The sequence below is a fragment of the Stegostoma tigrinum genome, chromosome 32 (assembly GCF_030684315.1).
Source record: "Stegostoma tigrinum isolate sSteTig4 chromosome 32, sSteTig4.hap1, whole genome shotgun sequence".
In the NCBI taxonomy this organism is placed as follows: Eukaryota; Metazoa; Chordata; class Chondrichthyes; order Orectolobiformes; family Stegostomatidae; genus Stegostoma; species Stegostoma tigrinum.
The window spans coordinates 40069993-40082066 of record NC_081385.1 but is presented as its reverse complement, the minus strand read 5'-3'; the positions used below and the strand labels follow the sequence as shown (position 1 = coordinate 40082066).

General features: G+C 56.7%; 1 protein-coding gene across 1 annotated transcript in view; it reads right to left on the bottom strand.

Moving 5' to 3' along the window:
• LOC132206161 (uncharacterized) overlaps positions 1-4928 on the bottom strand; it is a 53724-nt gene extending 48796 nt beyond the window's left edge. The window contains exons 1-2 of the transcript XR_009442870.1: positions 4812-4928; positions 2992-3128 (exon numbers count right to left, since the gene is read on the bottom strand). The gene's annotated coding sequence lies outside the window, so the exon portion shown is untranslated. The remainder of the gene's footprint in view (positions 1-2991; positions 3129-4811) is intronic.
• Positions 4929-12074: the final 7146 nt, after the last annotated feature.

Genomic DNA, 12074 nt, shown 5'->3' with positions numbered 1-12074 from the left:
GGCGCAAGTCGCTGTCAGCGAGTCAGGACAGAAAGGGCAAGTTGCCGTGGACGGGTGAAGACTGCAAGGGCAAGAGGCTGTGAGGGGGTCAGGACAGCAGTGGCAAGAGGCTGGGGACGGGTAATGACAGAGGAGGCAAGTCGCTGTCAATTGCTAAGTGCTGCAGGGGCAAGTGGCTGTGCGCGGGTGAGGACGGTCGGGGCAAGTGGCTGTGTGCGGGTGACGACGGAGGGGGCAAGTGGCTGTGAGGAGGAGGGGGTGGCGGAGCGTGGGGGGAATAGGAGGAGGAGCGGGAGGGTGGGGGAAATGAGGAGTAGGAGGAAGGGTGGGGGGTAAGGAGTAGGAAGGGTATGGTCAAAGGAGGGGAGGTTGGGTGGGGGGAAGGAGGAGGGGGGTGGGGGGTGGGGCGGGCAGAAGGAGGAGGGGAGTGGGGCAGGAAGAAGAAGGAAAAGGGTGGGGCGGGAAGAAGGAGGAAAAGGGTGGGGGTGAAGGAGGGGGTGGAAGAGGGTGGGGGTGAGAGGGGAGGATGGTGGGGGGAGGCGGAGGCGGAGCGGGAGGAGGAGGAGGAGGAGGAGGGTGGGTGGAGTGGAGGAGGAGGAGGAGGAGGAGGAGGGTGGGTGGAGTGGAGGAGGAGGAGGAGGAGGGTGGGTGGAGTGGAGGAGGAGGAGGAGGAGGAGGAGGAGGAGGAGGAGGAGGAGGGTGGGTGGAGTCGAGGAGGAGGAGGAGGATGTGGGGAGTGGAGGAGGAGGAGGCGGCAGAGGGTGTTGGGAGTGGAGGAGGAGGAGGAGGGTGTTGATAGTGGAGGAGGAGGAGGAGGGTGGGGGGAGTGGAGGAGTCGAGGAGGAGGAGGAGGGAGAGGGAGAGGGTAAGGAGGAGGATGAGGAGGAGGAGGAGGGTGGTCGGGGGGAGGAGGAGGAGGAGGGGGGGAGAGATAATGGGAAATGCAGATGCTGGAGAATCCAGTTTAACAAAGTGTGGAGCTGGATGAACGCAACAGGCCAAGCAGCATCTCAGGAGCACAAAAGCTGACGTTTCGGGCCCAGACCCTCTATCACAGACGGGGATGGGGTGGGGGAACTGGAATAAATAGGGAGAGGGGGGAGGCGGACCGAAGGTGGAGAGAAAACAAGCTTCAAAATCTCCCCTTCCCCCACTGCATCCCAAAACCAGCTCAGCTCGTCCCCTCCCACCACTGCATCCCAAAGCCAGCTCAGCTCGTCCCGTCCCCCCACTGCATCCCAAAACCAGCTCAGCTCGTCCCCTCCCCCCACTGCATCCCAAACCTGTTCTTCCTCTCACCCATCCCTCCGTCCCACCTCAAGCCACACCTCCATTTCCTACCTCTACCTCATCCTGCCTCCTTGACCTATCCATCTTCCCTGGACTGACCTATCCTCACCCGACCTCACCTATACTCTCCTCCAAACCTATCTTGTTTTCTCTCCTTCTTCAGTCCGCCTCTCCCTCTCTCCTTATTTATTCCATTTCCCTCTCCCCATCCCCGTCTCTGAAGAAGGGTCTAGGCCCGAAACGTCAGCTTTTTGCTCCTGAGATGCTGCTTGGCCTGCTGTGTTCATCCAGCTCCACACTTGGTTCACGTGGATTCTCCAGCATCTGCAGTTCCCCATATCTCTCCTCCTCCTCCTCCTCAGCTCCTCCATTGCCCCCCAGCCCACTCCTCCTCCTTCCACCCCACCCTTCTCCTGCTCCGTGATAACAAAGGAGGAGCAAGAGGAGGGTTGGGGGGGGAAGGAGGAGGGTGGGGCGGGGGAGAATGAGGAGGAGGGCAGGGGGTGGAAGGAGGGTGGTGGTAGGGGGGGAAAAGGAGGAGGAGGAGGGTTGGGGGAATGAGGAGGAGGAGGGTGGGGGGTGGAAGGAGGAGGGGGGTAGGGGGGTGGGAGGGGGGTAGGGGGGTGGAAGGAAGAGGGGGGTAGGGGGTGGAAGGAGGAAGAGGATAGGGGGTGGAATGAGGACGGGAGTAGGGTGTGGAAGGAGGAGGGGGGTCGGGGAAAGGGGGGTTGGGGGGGGAAAGGAGGGGGGTTGGTGGGGAAAGGAGGAGGAGGGCGGGGGGAAGGAGGAGGAGGGTGGTTGCAAAGGAGGTTGTGGAGGAGGGTGGGGGGGGGGGCGGAAGGAGGGGGAGGGCGGGGGGGTCGGAAGGAGGGGGAGGGCGGGACGGGGCTGCGGGTGGGCAAGTCCCCGTGAGCGGGACGGGGCTGCGGGGGGGCAAGTCCCCGTGAGCGGGACGGGGCTGCGGGTGGGCAAGTCCCCGTGAGCGGGACGGGGCTGCGGGGGGGCAAGTCCCCGTGAGCGGGACGGGGCTGCGGGGGGGGCAAGTCCCCGTGAGCGGGACGGGGCTGCGGGGGGGCAAGTCCCCGTGAGCGGGACGGGGCTGCGGGGGGGCAAGTCCCCGTGAGCGGGACGGGGCTGCGGGGGGGCAAGTCCCCGTGAGCGGGACGGGGCTGCGGGGGGGCAAGTCCCCGTGAGCGGGTCCGGGCTGCGGGGGACAGTCCCTGTGAGCGGGTCCGGGCTGCGGGGGAAATCGCTGTCAGCAGGTCAGGGGTGCGGTGGCAAAGAGCTGTCAGCGGGACAGGGGTGCGGTGGCAAAGAGCTTTGAGCGGGACAGGGCTGCGGGGGACAGTCCCTGTGAGCGGGTCCGGGCTGCGGGGGACAGTCCCTGTGAGCGGGTCAGGGCTGTAGGGGAAATCGCTGTCAGCGGGACAGGGCTGCGGGGGCCAGTACCTGTGAGCGGGAGAGGACTGCAGGGGCCCAGTCGTCAGCAGATGTACTCTCTGAGTAAGTACACTGTTTTGAAGGCGTGAGGTCCAATGGTATCAGTTAAGCCAACCTTGTTTTTGTATTGTGTACCTCTGACATATGCGCAAATGGACAACCTCACTCTCCTGCAAAGCTGCAGAATGAATCATGCTGCAATATTTGTCAACTCCCAAATGAGCATTGATACACGAGTAAATCTCACATCAATAAACTTACCTCTCAAGGTTCTCGCCTTCTAGACCTGTTTGTACTTGTAAATAACTCAAGCGAGGATGTTTGGCAAAGTGTTTCTTTGATCTGAACTTATTTTTCAGCACCTTGCTGAAATCACGCACATCTTCACCTGATGTTGTCTAAAAATGTAAAATAAATCAAATTTAATTAAGAATTAATAATGAACCAATCTACTCAACTCACTCTATAATCCATGCTTTCCCTGCTAAATGTCTTTGAAGATGTAAAATTAAAGAGTCTGCAATTCTGAGGGAAAAAGTCGCTATCTTTCTGTAAGATTATGATAAAGGTTAGCTATGTCTGAATGTGAGTTTCGAACAATTAAGCTTGAGTTTCATACAGTCGTACAGCATGAAAAAAGATCCTTTGGTCCAACCAGTCTATGCTGATCACAATCCCAAACTGAACGAGTTCCACCTGCCTGTGCTTGGCCCATATCTCTCCAAACATTTCTATCATCTTTCTATCTTCTGGCTACAACATCACCTGAACAGAATTCTCCATCTTGTGGTCAAATACTAAAACTATACAATTAACACATTTCAAATGATACACAGATCCAGGATTCACATTAGTGGCCTTTCTGGGTGAATTGCTAATTATTTTAACAATAGTGCATTTTTTGTCCAATTATGCCATGTATAATTACTGATCCAAAATTCATCTCATTGGGTTTCTTTTTTTGGTTTTTTGTCTTGAGTCAAAGATGAGATCAATACATTGGTGAGAAATTATCTTGGTTTGCAGATTCAAAGTCACTATAGTCCCAGACGGGACCACAGGACTGCTCTCACAGTAGACAGAGAGATAACTGGAGGTGGTTTAAATTGAAGGTTGCCACACCTCAGATGAGGAGACAGGTTCAGAAGGATACTCCTTCATTGTAACTTCAGACAGTGTAGTCTTCCATGCTGTTGGTATCATTCTGAATTACAAACCAGCCAACTGAGCTAACTGGCTCCCAGGCAAAATATACAATCAGTTTGGATAGAGATATGAACACCAAAGGAAAGTCGTCACAGCTGTGACAGTTTCAGATTCATGCATCCCCTGACAGAAGATACAGTCCAGGAGAGCATACAGTCTATAGACCAAGAGGTAATCGGATCTTGTAAGAAAGATGTTACAATAAACTGTGAATCCAATTGGCACAGGTAGCCTGGAGGATTCTTTTTATATTCACGGGATGTGGATGTTGCTGGCTAAGCCCAATTATGAGGAACGGATGGCTGGAGGGATGGAGGAACGGATGGCTGGATGGAGGCGGGGGGGGAAAGGAGCAGGACGGGGGGGCGTGGGGAAAGGAGCAGGACGGGGGGGCGTGGGGAAAGGAGCAGGACGGGGGTGGGTGGGGAAAGGAGCAGGACGGGGGGGGTGGGGAAAGGAGCAGGACGGGGGGGCGTGGGGAAAGGAGCAGGACGGGGGGGGGCGTGGGGAAAGGAGCAGGACGGGGGGGGTGGGGAAAGGAGCAGGACGGGGGGGGTGGGGAAAGGAGCAGGACAGGGGGGTGGGGAAAGGAGCAGGACGGGGGGGGGTGGGGAAAGGAGCAGGACGGGGGGGTGGGGAAAGGAGCAGGACGGGGGGGTGGGGAAAGGAGCAGGACGGGGGGGGGTGGGGAAAGGAGCAGGACGGGGGGGTGGGGAAAGGAGCAGGACGGGGGGGGTGGGGAAAGGAGCAGGACGGGGGGGGTGGGGAAAGGAGCAGGACGGGGGGGTGGGGAAAGGAGCAGGACAAGGGGGGGTGGAAAGGAGCAGGACAAGGGGGGGGAAGGGAGATGAACACAGCAGACAGTCTGACATCACCTCTACACCCAGAATATTCAGACCCTTCAGAAGCGTTTCTCCCTGCGACTCCTGAAACAGACACTCGCAGCCATGCGCCGGCACCTCCACACACTGCAATCCAGCCTGCCCCAGCTCAGAGCCTCCCTCTCCCAGACCTGCACAGGACCCCTGCTGTTTTTTATCCTCCGCAGGATCCACAGACTGAACAGCCAGTTCCACTCAGCTTTACTGGACACCAAAAATCCTAAGTACAACCAACTCACGGGCCCCTGCCACCCACAAGAGGATTCCTGCGCCTCCCAAATCCCGAGTCTGTACCTGCCCCGCCGCCATTGAACATGAAGACACGGCCGGAGACCCCACCGATGACGTCACATCCACCGCTGCCGCAGTCACCACCTCCACTTCCAGGTACAACACCTCACACACCACCCTCACCGCAGCTGCTGCCGCCCACCCCGATCCTCCAAACGCCGACGGAACCCCGCCCACGGCCGACGCCGACGGAACCCCGCCCACGGCCGAAGCCGATGGAACCCCGCCCACGGCCGACGACCACATCGCTCCGCCCACAGCCAGCAACCCCAGAAGAGACAGCCACACCCGCCCCTGCCGCATGTTCACCTTCCCCCCAGACCTCCCACTGACTGAGGACGAATGGTCAGTCCTCAGTAAGGGGCTCACCTTTGTCCCCCTACAACCACACATCAACCAATACCAGTCACGGTTGGACATAGAGCAATTTTTCCGCCGTCTTCGCCTCCACGCCTACTTCTTCAACCGGGAGCCTAACTCTCCCTCCACTGACCCCTTCACCCTCTTCCAACACAAGTCCTCCTCCTGGACACCACCCCCAGGCCTCCTACGCTCCCTCGACCTCTCCATCTCCAACTGCCGTCGAGACATTAACCGCCTCAACCTCTCCGCCCCTCTCACCCACTCCAACCTCTTCCCCGCAGAATGGGCAGCCCTCCGCTCCAACCCCAACCTCACCATCAAACCCGCAGACAAGGGTGGCGCAGTGGTAGTATGGCGCACTGACCTCTACATCGCCGAGGCCAGACGCCAACTCTCCGACACCACCTCCTACCGCCCGCTCGATCATGACCCCACACCCGAGCACCAAACCATCATCTCCAACACCGTTCATGACCTCATCACCTCAGGGGACCTCCCACCCACAGCCTCCAACCTCACTGTTCCCCAACCCCGCACGGCCCGTTTCTATCTCCCTCCCAAAATCCACAAACCTGCCTGCCCTGGTCGACCCATCGTCTCAGCCTGTTCCTGCCCCACTGAACTCATCTCCACCTATCTGGACTCCAATTTCTCCCCTGTGGTCCAGGAACTCCCGACCTACGTCCGTGACACCACCCACGCCCTCCGCCTCCTCCAGGACTTCCAATTCCCTGGCCCCCAACACCTCATCTTCACCATGGACGTCCAGTCCCTATACACCTGCATTCCGCATGCAGATGGCCTCCAGGCCCTCCGCTTCTTCCTGTCCCACAGGCCCGACCAGACCCCTCCACCGACACCCTCATCCGCCTCGCCGAACTCGTCCTCACCCTCAACAACTTCTCTTTTGACTCCTCCCACTTCCTACAGACAAAGGGGGTGGCCATGGGCACCCGCATGGGCCCCAGCTATGACTGCCTCTTTGTAGGTTATGTGGAACAGTCCCTCTTCCGCACCTACACAGGCCCCAAACCCCACCTCTTCCTCCGGTACATTGATGACTGTATCGGCGCCGCCTCTTGCTCCCCAGAGGAGCTCGAACAGTTCATCCACTTCACCAACACCTTCCACCCCAATCTTCAGTTCACCTGGGCCATCTCCAGCACATCCCTCACCTTCCTGGACCTCTCAGTCTCCATCTCAGGCAACCAGCTTGTAACTGATGTCCATTTCAAGCCCACCGACTCCCACAGCTACCTATAATACACCTCCTCCCACCCACCCTCCTGCAAAAATTCCATCCCATATTCCCAATTCTTCCGCCTCCGCCGCATCTGCTCCCACGATAAGACATTCCACTCCCGCACATCCCAGATGTCCAAGTTCTTCAAGGACCGCAACTTTCCCCCCACAGTGGTCGAGAACGCCCTTGGCCGCGTCTCCCGTATTTCCCGCAACACATCCCTCACACCCCGCCCCCGCCACAACCGCCCAAAGAGGATCCCCCTCGTTCTCACACACCACCCCACCAACCTCCGGCTACAACGCATCATCCTCCGTCACTTCCGCCATCTACAATCCGACCCCACCACCCAAGACATTTTTCCATCCCCACCCCTGTCTGCCTTCCGGAGAGACCACTCTCTCCGTGACTCCCTTGTTCGCTCCACACTGCCCTCCAACCCCACCACACCCGGCACCTTCCCCTGCAACCGCAGGAAATGCTACACTTGCCCCCACACCTCCTCCCTCACCCCTATCCCAGGCCCCAAGATGACATTCCACATTAAGCAGAGGTTCACCTGCACATCTGCCAATGTGGTATCCTGCATCCACTGTACCCGGTGTGGCTTCCTCGACATTGGGGAAACCAAGCAGAGGCTTGGGGACCGCTTTGCAGAACACCTCCGCTCAGTTCGCAACAAACAACTGCACCTCCCAGTCACAAACCATTTCCACTCCCCCTCCCATTCTTTAGATGACATGTCCATCATGGGCCTCCTGCACTGCCACAATGATGCCACCCGAAGGTTGCAGGAACAGCAACTCATATTCCGCCTGGGAACCCTGCAGCCTAATGGTATCAATGTGGACTTCACCAGTTTCAAAATCTCCCCTTCCCCCACCACATCCCGAAACCAGCCCAGTTCGTCCCCTCCCCCAACTGCACCACACAACCAGCCCAGCTCTTACCCCCAACCCACTGCATCCCAAAACCAGTCCAACCTGTCTCTGTCTCCCTAACCTGTTCTTCCTCTCACCCATCCCTTCCTCCCACCCCGAGCCGCACCCCCATCTACCTAATAACCTCATCCCACCTCCTTGACCTGTCCGTCTTCCCTGGACTGACCTATCCCCTCCCTACCTCCCAACCTATACTCTGTCCACCTATCGTCTTTACTCTCCATCTTCGGTCCGCCTCCCCCTCTCTCCCTATTTATTCCAGAACCCTCACCCCATCCCCTATCTGATGAAGGGTCTAGGCCCGAAACATCAGCTTTTGTGCTCCTGAGATGCTGCTTGGCCTGCTGTGTTCATCCAGCCTCACATTTTATTATCTTGGATTCTCCAGCATCTGCAGTTCCCATCATCTCTGACATCAGCTTCCCTGCGTCTCTGATGCTGCTTGTCCTGCTGTGTTCATCCACATCAACACCTTGTTACCCCCCATTCTCCTTTGTTTGTGTTTTCTTGCTCTTCCTCCCTTCCTCTGATTCTCACCCCCTCTCTCACCTCTGCTGGCTCTAATTTCACTCCCTTGTCATGTTCCCTTCTTTCCATCTTTCTGTCCCTTCTCTCTCTCTCTCCGCCCACAAACTCACTCTGGCTTTATTCACAGGGGGAGAGAGTACAAGAGGAAAGGAAACCAAAGCACGCAGCGCCTTCGGCTGAGAGAGAAATGAAGAACTGCCGGAGATTTTCCAAACCCTGACACAGGGGTTGCCTCTCTCTCTCTCTCGACAGTCTCTGTGACTGCCCCATCAAACCCCACACCCATTCCCGTCCCATGGTGTCTCTCCACAAACCCACCTCCGGGTGGAAATGCAAACACAAGTTGCTGGAAATGCTCAGCATCTGTGAAGAAAAAGTCCCGAGGTAGCGTTTTGGGTGCGATGACCCTTTCCCTCAGAGCTCCGGCTAGAAATGCTCCAGCCTCTGAGACAGGGTCCCCTTGAGGTCGGAGAGCTGCAGCTCCATCTCGGCTGTTCGCTTGGCGTCAGGAGCTCCCCTCAGCCCCAGGAAGGGGTATGATCACCCCCTAACCTTATACTGACAGTGGTTGTGTCCTTCCCTCATCCCCGGGAGCCCCTCCTGCCTTCTCACCTTGTCGCCGGGGTGCTATTCGACTACGGAGGGCTGTGCGATTAAGATCCTACTTCCCACAGCGGCAGGGGGAGGGGGCATCCCTTCGCTCCTGAAACACCCCCTCCCATCCAATCTTGTGGCAATGGCTGTTCGGCTGCAGAAAGCGGTGCTGCCCGTGACCCCAAACCTCCCTACAACACCCCTCTCCTAATCCGACCCTTTTGCAGTAGCTATCGGCCACTCAGTCACTGGGCTGTATAATAGTGACTCTCCCCATGTCCACTCACTTCCAGGGCGGCTATCCTCCAACACCGACCCCATCCCATCTGCCTCCTTCCCTTTACCATGTGGTACGAGAGCTGCAGGCTGGTCGGCGACGGAAACCCGCGCAAGGCTGGATAATAGACACCCTCCCAATGTCCCCAGCCTTCCCCTCACCCGGGGAGGGGAGTTCTCACCCCCAAAACATCCATTCCCAACACCTCGCTTTGGGATAGGAGCGGCGCAGGATGTGAAACAGGGGCCGTGCTCATGTACCCAATCCTCCCTTCACCCCAAACCACCACCCCCAGCTTACCTTGCAGTAGGAGATAGTTGTACGCTGCTCAGCTACGGAAGGCGTCGCGGACCCGCGGCCGGGTGCTCGGGGAGCGCGGGCTCGGTGCCAGGCAGCTGTGCCCAGGCGCCGGGCGAAGAGGCCTTCTCCCACCTCGGATCCCCGCTCCCGGCACAGGCGGCGCAGGGCCGAGCCACTGAGCAGCGAGCGCTCCAGCAGCCCAGATGCCTGCTCCCAGCCCCATGGTCATGTTGGAGGCCGCTGGAGAACAGGAGGTTGTAGGGGTCCGGGAGCATGGTGCGATGATCCCCACTGCCGAACAGCTGGGTCCTCAGAACCCTGCCGGGAAAAGGGTTCCAGACAGCGGACTCGTCGTCGAGGGAGACGGGGGGAAAGGCGTGAGTAGGAACAGGAGAGGAAGGGGATTGACTGAGAGGGAGAAAGAGACAGACTCTGTGTGTGTGAGAGAGAGAGGGGATCAGAAATGCAGTCTGATTGCGAATGGGTTGGGTTTAAACAGAGATTTTTAAACTTTGTTCAAAAAAACTCACAACGCTCCCTGCTGAGCGGGTGGAGAGGCTCGGATAGAGAGGAAGAGAGACACAGGGAACGGTGAGGGGTGGGGAGAGACAAGTTCACAGGGAGAGACGGAGAGACAGGGGAGAGAGAACGGCAGAAGCACACACAGAGGGAGCCAGATACCAGACGAGAGATGGAGAGGGGCGCACACATCGACCAAAGAGACAGAGTGAGAGAGGAGAGAGACAGAAGTGCACAGCGAGGTGGCAGAGACAAGATGACAGAGAGAGACAGAGACATAGAGTGAGGCACACACAGAGAGATGGAGAGACAGAGATTGTGTGTGTGGCGGGGGGTGGGTTTGGAGAAAATGGGAGAGAGAGAGACAGAGTCGTCGAGTTGTACAGCAGGGAAACAGACCCTTCAGTCCAACTCCTCCAGGCTGACCAGACACCGTAACTGACTAGTTCTGTTTGCCAGCCTGGAGCCCATATCCCTCCAGCCCCTTCCTATTCATGTGTCCCTGCAGGTGACTTCTAAATACTGTGAGTATAACAGCCTCTGTCACTCCTCTGGCAGTTCATGCCACACACAGACTACACTCGGGAGAACACGTTGGCGCCAAATCCATCTCCCATCCTCTGAGAAAAGGAACCGGAAATGACATCACCAACCCAAGGAAACCAGAACACTTAAAGAGAAGGCGGGACCTAACTCCAGCGCTTCCCCGGATGCTCCCTGAAGATTTTACCCGGAATGGTGCCGAAACGTCTGCAAACTAACCTTCCAGCTCAGTGAGCAATCTGACATCCAGAACCTCAACCCTGAGCTACAAATCTTCTCAAAACTCGATAATGCTTTGCCACTTGATTAACAGATGCATCCTTTTTTTAAAAAAAATAAACTTTTTTTGCTGGATGTGTGACTGACTGACCAGTGTTTATTGTCCTTCCTTAACTGAGCCTTGGGAGCTCTGCAGACCAATGCTATCAACGTGGATTTCACAAGCATCAAAATCTTCCCTCCCACCACTGCATCCCAAAACCAGCCCAGCTCGTCCCCTAATCTGTTCTTCCGCTGACCGATCCCCTCCTCCCAGCTCAAGGCAAACCCCCATTCCCTACCGACTAACCTCTTCCCACCCGCTCGAGCTGTCCGTCCTCCCCAGACTGACCTATCCCCTCCCGACCTCCACGCCCACACTCACCTCTACTGGCTTCATGTCCGCCCCTTTTACTTAAGACCAGAAGACATCGGAGTGGAAGTAGGGCCATTCGGCCCATCAAGTCCACTCCACCATTTAAATCATGGCTCAGGGGCATTTCAACTCCACTTCCCTGAACTCTCCCCGTTGCCCTTGATTCCTCGTGAGATCAAGAATTTGTCGATCTCTGCCTCGAAGGCATCCAACGACCTGGCCCCGACTGCACTCCGTGGCAATGATTTCCACAAGCCCGCCACTCTCTGGCTTTACAAATGTCATCTCATTTCCGTTTCAAATTTACCCCCTCTAATTTTGAGGCTGTGCCCACGGGTCCTAGTCTCCCGGCCTCACGGAAACAACTTCCTAGCGTCCACCCCTTCCGAGGCAGACATTATGTTGTAAGTTTCTATTAGATCTCCCCTCAACCTTCTAAACTCTGATGAGTACAATCCCAGGATCCTTAGCCGTTCATCATATGTCAAACCTACCACTCCAGGGATCATCCGTGTGAATCTCCGCTGGACACGCTCCAGGGCTAGTATGTCCTTTCTGAGGAGTGGGGCTCAAAATTGGACACGGTATTCTAAATGGGGCCTAACTAGAGCTTTATAAAGCCTCAGAAGCACATCGCTGCTTTTATATTCCAACCCTCTTGCGATAAAGGACAACATTACATTCGCTTTCTTAATTACGGACTCTACCTGCAAGTTAACCTTTAGAGAAGCCTGGACCAACTCTTCTAGATTCCTTTGTACTTGAGCTTTACGAATTTTCTCACCATTTAGAAAATAGTCCATGCTCGTATTCTTTTTACCAAAGTGCAAAACCCCACATTTACTCACATTGAATTTCATCAGCCATTTCCTGGACCACTCTCCTAAACTGTCTAACTCTTTCTGCCGCTTCTCCACCTCCTCAGTACTACCTGCCTGTCCACCTATCTTCGTATCATCGGAAAACTTCGCCAGAATGACCCCGGTCCCTTCATCCAGATCATCAATACGTAAGGTGAACAGCT